The sequence below is a fragment of the Agelaius phoeniceus genome, chromosome 2 (assembly GCF_051311805.1).
Source record: "Agelaius phoeniceus isolate bAgePho1 chromosome 2, bAgePho1.hap1, whole genome shotgun sequence".
Taxonomy (NCBI): Eukaryota; Metazoa; Chordata; class Aves; order Passeriformes; family Icteridae; genus Agelaius; species Agelaius phoeniceus.
Window position 1 is genome coordinate 70,440,095 of NC_135266.1, and position 6,000 is coordinate 70,446,094.

At 46.3% G+C, this 6,000-nt stretch overlaps 1 protein-coding gene across 1 annotated transcript in view; it reads right to left on the minus strand.

Annotated features, from left to right (window-relative positions):
* Positions 1-5,431, minus strand: part of MTUS2 (microtubule associated scaffold protein 2) — a 263,446-nt gene extending 258,015 nt beyond the window's left edge. The window contains exon 1 of the mRNA XM_077173823.1: positions 5,375-5,431. The gene's annotated coding sequence lies outside the window, so the exon portion shown is untranslated. The remainder of the gene's footprint in view (positions 1-5,374) is intronic.
* Between the last annotated feature and the right edge of the window lie 569 nt (positions 5,432-6,000).

Consider the following 6,000-nt stretch of genomic DNA (forward strand, 5'->3'; position numbering starts at 1 on the left):
ACTTACTAATTTCCAGCTTACAAACAATGACCAAAGAATTTTTCCTTTTTTTTTTCCCCAATGTTTTCTTAGTTTGAGATCTGAAAAGAAGAGCACTCTTTTGATGTAGAGCTGATTTCCTATCTATTCTCCTAGCCTCTCAAGCTTCTAGCACATTGAAGATACAGTCCAGTTTCAGTGCTCATACTAAATACTTGTTGTGATCCTTTTAGCATTAAACCCCAAACAAGCTGTTCAGATTGTGATGGTGATACAGCAAACCTGTCCTAAGCACTTGTACCTGGTCTGACTTTTCTAGTCTTGTTCATCCAGCTGTTGGAGTCCACCAAAGCTCCTGTGAACTGTTTCCAGAGGCTGTGTTACTGTTCCTTCCTTTTTAAAGCCATTATATCACACCAAGAGCAAAACAACTTTGCAGCAGCAGCAAGAGAAGGACCTAAAATCCCCACGGTCTGATGGACCAGAAGGAACAAATTCATCCTTAGAGCATGAGTCTGCTGAGGTCTTACACGGTCAAGTGTCATTTACTTTTAAATTTCTTATCTGTGCCCAGCATCCTGCCTGTGCATAGCACATTATGATTCCTCCCAGCATTCTGGCATGAGCAAACTGCATCAAGGCCAGAAATACTTAATACAAAGCTTTATATTTTTCTCCCATCACAATCTAATTCCTGTCCAGTTACACTAACATACTGTGGAGCACAGAAACATTACCTGGGTAATGGTCCCTCTGAATTTTTCTGGCAGGATAAATTTGAGAATTACTGTGAGACCTGCCTCGGACTGCAATCACAAGTGGCTTGAAAGGTTGTTGTTCCATGTGCCCCCTGCAAAACTTGGCAGAGAAAATGGGCCAGAGGGCAAAAGCACTATCAGAGCATCTCTATTTGAGCTACCCTTGCCTGCCAGACTGGCTTTTTGACAGCCCTAGTGTTTTGCCATAACATAGAGCACCCCATGGGGATAATAAACATGGAAGCCAACTCATTTAGAATAAGCAACTAAATAGTTAAAATTCAAAAAGTAAAATTTAATAGAGAAACTAATTTGCCCAGTATCTGCTTTAGAGGCTTGTTTTTCATTTTAGCAATGATTTCAAAGGGAAGCAATTCTCCTGTAAGTGCTTGGTGATTGTGCCCAAGAAGTAAGACTCACAGCTGTGCAAAGAAGAACAAGTTATACCTTTCTTCCAGCTTTGCATCCCATGCAGCAGTGGTTTCAAAGCAGTTTATAGCCCTCAGGCTCATATGAGGAGCAGCAACCTGTATTACACCAACATCTGAATTGAGAGTCACAGCTGCAGGCTGGGAGGGGAACCCAAGAAAATTCTGATGCTTTTGCTAGTTTTGTGGATTGCATAAAATCACTGATCTGCAAGCTATGTCGCTAACAGCAAAAGCCTGGTAACTGCTGCCACACCAGATGCTTCTGAGGATTAAGCCATTTTCAGAGATGTTTGATGTTGAGACCTCTGCTGGAACAAACAGAAATCACCATCCACAGTCCCCAAACGCTCTGCAAGAGTGAGCCAGCACACTCCTCCCAGTTCCTGGAGAGGAAGCTAAGGCATGGTCTTAAACCAAAGTTACCATATTTATACAGGAGGAAAACTTGGATTTCCTCACCTTCCACCCAATGCACCATTGGTGCACTTTATGGTATGCCACACCACATCACAAAAGTGACATTAACTTTTCCTTGAGCAGAAAATCGCTCCTGCCCTAAAATGTGAAGATTCACTATCCCAGCAGTTTAGGAACTGTTTGCCTGACTTTCAAATCTGTACCCTCTTAACTTAAAAAGAAAATACAAACCCTTTAAGAAATTACTAAGGAAACTGCTGAAATAAAGTCTTTTAAAAAGCAAGGTCTAGCACACAAGTCTTATGAGGAGAGCTGAGGGAGCTGGGGTTGCCTAGCATGGGGAAAAAAGTCTTGAGGGACCTTATTGCTTTCTACAACTGCCTGGAAAAAAGGTTGTAATGAGGGGAGGGTGGGCCTCTCCTCACAGGTAATCAGCAACAGAACAAGAGGAAATTGTCTCAGTTTGTGACAAAGGAGGTTTAGATTGGATATTAGAAAAAATTTCTTCACTGAAAGAGTTGTCAAGCACTGGAACAGGGTGCCTAGGAAAGTGGAGTCACCATAGGTGGAGGTATTTAAAAGGTCTATAGATGTGGTACTTGGAGACTTGAAAGTGTGGGGTTAACAGTTGGACTATTTTTCAAATGCTTTTAATATTTTACATATATGTCTTTTGGCTGCAAAATGACCTGGTTCTCTGTCATAACAGAGTAACATGGAGCAGGGCTTTAATTGGTATAAATCACTTGGTTGTCAAGTTACAGCAAATTATAGCAGCTAACCATTTCTCCACTTGCTTTGCACCTTACTGACCCTTACTAAGAAGGTATTTCTTATGAAATCATTGACAGAGGCCAGGCAGGTGGTCCCAGTATTTGGTTGTACTCTGGAGATCTTTCTGGTCACCTTAGATGAAGTATTGGATCTTATCCTCTTTCCAGTTCCCCACTGGAAAACCCAGAATAGCAAGATGATACCATATAACAGCAGTGGGCAGAACAACAACCAAATCAGATTTACAGAGTGTACAGCATCAAATGTATATCCAGCAACAGAAAGTGACAGCATTCCCAGGCTCACAAGGATGCTAGTTATATTAGGATAGTGCCAGAGTAAGTTATAGCAAAATCCATCCGAATTATTTTCCTAAAGAAAAACTGTTTCAACAGGTTTGAGTTTGCAGTAAAAAGTTCAGGCACAGAACAAACCACCATACACTGAAGTTTTGCTCTCCTTTGCTACTTTCTTTTCAGTTTCAGCTGCTTATGACTTCTTTAACAAAACTGACTGCAGCAGGTTTGGTAATAGTTGCATTTAAACAACGTCAGTATAATTATAAATAACTTCAGATAAAATGCAGTACTTGTCGAGGGAAAGCATTTGCTAAATCAGCTGTGTCTCAATAGTCTTTTTAGCAAGCCTCAGCATCCAGACAGGGGAGGAGGAGAAGAGATCCTCTTGCACTGCTTGCTGCTGGCATTTCAGCAAATACCTTCACCCAGATGTCCATTATCATGCCTCAGTCTTTTCTCCTGCAGAGCCTTCAATCAAATATTAAACCAACCACTGTGTATGAGTCTCTACTGTACTGTGCTTCACTTTATCCTCCCATTGTATGACTTTCCAGAGAGCACACATTTAAGTGGAACTGGCTGTAACTCTGTCCTACACTGATTTCTGGTACTTCCTGAATGAACTTAAGAAACAGAGAACACACACTGAAAGCTGAAAATCTTGGTTTTCCTAACTTAGGAAAGAGGACTAATTCTCACTGGTTACCAGGTTCCCTGCACATGTTCTGATGTGCTTTACAGCTGTGGAAGCTCCACTTCTGCTGTTAGCTCTCCTATCTTCCTAAATAACATGCATTGCTTACTATAACAAAAGTGTATTTTGCATAAAAATACACACTCCAGAAATCAAGGCCAGGAGTTTAAAGTTGCTTTCCTGCTTGTTACAGTTGCTATCACTAAAATAAAAGATAACACCCTAGAAAATTTTACCATAGAAAAAGCTTTGCTGTAAAGAAATTAAAAACTACTTATCTGACCCAACCCTACACTTGCCATTTGTTAGATCAGTAGCCAAATATCCACCTCTGTCCTTAAAGAGACAAATATACAGAGAAACACGGTACCATATCAAAAGCTACTGCAAATAAATCACATGGACACAGCCTTGCAAGCATTTTCCTCGGTGTCTCTGTCCCATCCCATCAACCCTCCCCTCCCCACACCCCACCCGTTCCCAGGTAGCAATTTCCAAACTCACAGTTCAGCACTGAAAGAATTACTTACAGAATCCCCCTTCTGTACCTTAGAATAGAGCTGATTCTCTGAAATGAAGGTGAGGCTAAACACCGTGGAATGAGAAGTTAACCCTCATTTGCACACGCGTAGCTCTCTCCCACCGCTCCCCGGCAGCACAGGCTGCGCTGCTCTCCACCACAGATTGCATAAATAGGAGACAAGTAGCTGGGCATATTTAATTGCATTGCAAACAGGCAGACCCAGTAAAGGGTTTATGCAGCATGGGATACAGAAAAGCCCACAACCCTGCTTCAAATTGGCGATGAGAAACGATAAAACCCACAAACACTGCACTGGATGTAAGGAGCATAAAACAATCCCTCTATGAAATCACACACAAACCAAAACAAAGCATTTATGCATCACATTACAGCCAGCTCATCGGCTGCCAAGTGCCTCCCTAATGCAGTCATCCGTTGCAAAGTTAACCTGCATGCAAACACTTGACAGGCAAATGATTTTGCTACCGATGCCTTACTATAAGCAAGTATTTCTAACGCTTGACCCGCAGAGAGATGTTTATATTTTTTTGTTTACCTTTGCCGTTTTAATGCAATGATAAACGTCAAGGCTCCCGCCGGCTTGCTCCTTTCATGTTTAGCGCAACCGGGGATCATTGGCTCGCTAGCAGAGGCACCTGTAGGGAGCCGGTGCCGGCTGGTGCCACGGCACACCAGCCCCCTCGGCACTGTTACCTTCGGGAGGCAGCGATGGGAACCGGGGAGAAAGGAGCAGGGGCAGAGACAGTGAGGGAGATAAAGCAAAGAGGAAAAGGGTACCCGTACTCATTTAAACAGAGTTGGAAACGACCGATCTAGATGAACAGCTCTTCACGCAAAGGCAGTTCACTTGAGTAGGAAGACTCGGATTCGCTGCCCTATCTTCCACACGTTTAGCCTTCCCTCTTAGAAAAACGCTGCTTTTTATTCATAGTAGCTGCTTTACCTTCCATCATCTTTCGGAAAAATATTGGGATGCTGTTAGATGCCACGGATGGGGCTGAGAGTAATTGCAGCACTTCAGCCCTGCGCGCCCGTGGGTTGCCGGCAAGCTCGGCACCTGCCCTGAGCCCTCCTCTGGCCAGTGCCGAAGGCTCGGTCGTGTCCCGGGGTCCCTAGCCCTGCCGGGACCCTGTTTCCCCAGGCACTGTCGCCCCGCTAGCAATTCCGATCCGCGCACGGACAGCGAAGCCCGCTCCAGCCAGTCCGGCATCCCCAGAACTTTTGTCTGAATGGATTCCATCACAAATATTATCCACCCTGATAAGCTGCGCTTGCTCTCCCATCTCCTGGCCGCCAGCCCCGCCGCGCCCCTCCCGCGCGGGAGCCGTCCCCGTCTCCTGGAGCTTTTGCCCATGTCCCGTTCCCGGCGCTCCGGGGTCGGTGAGCATGGAGCAATACCAGCCCCGGGGCGATGCGGGGCAGAGAGGGGCGCACACCCACGAGGCGGGAGCGGTGCCCGGGGGACGCGCGGCGCTCACCTGCCTCAATAGTGGTGCTGGTGCCGGTGCCGCTGCCACCGGCTCCGCCGCCTCCGCCGCTGCCGGGCCGAGCGGACGGCGCGGGCCGCGCGCGGGCCCGGCTTTTATAGCGAGCGCCGCCGCCCAGCAGCGCCCCCTGCGGGCCCGCCCGCGCCCCGCGCTCCGCCCGCGCCCGCGGGGACAGCCGGGCTGCGCACCGGCACCGCCGCACGGCTGTGCCGCGCTCCTGCCGCTCCCCGGCCGGCTTTCCTTCCCACGTTAGCGCCCCGCTTGGTTTTTCTTTCCCGGTTAGCGCCCTGGAAGCACGTAGGTGGTTGTTAGTAGGTTATCGAATGGGTTTTGGTTTGGTTGGTTTTTTTGGTTTTTTTTTGGGAGTAGAGGAGGGAAATGTTTAGGATCAGCGTCTGCGTAATAGTGCCTCTGATAGCATCAGGCAGAAATGGGACTTGCTCGTGGCATGGCTTTTCTGCTCCTTGCCTGGCTGCCCTCCAGTTCTCCCTCGCTCCGAGTTCATTTCTCTTTCAGTTTACAATGAGCAAGATAATAGAAAAACAAACAAATAAATGTTTATTTATTTAAATAAATAGCAAGAGACACAGATTTGCTTTTCAGCAAAACTTGTAACT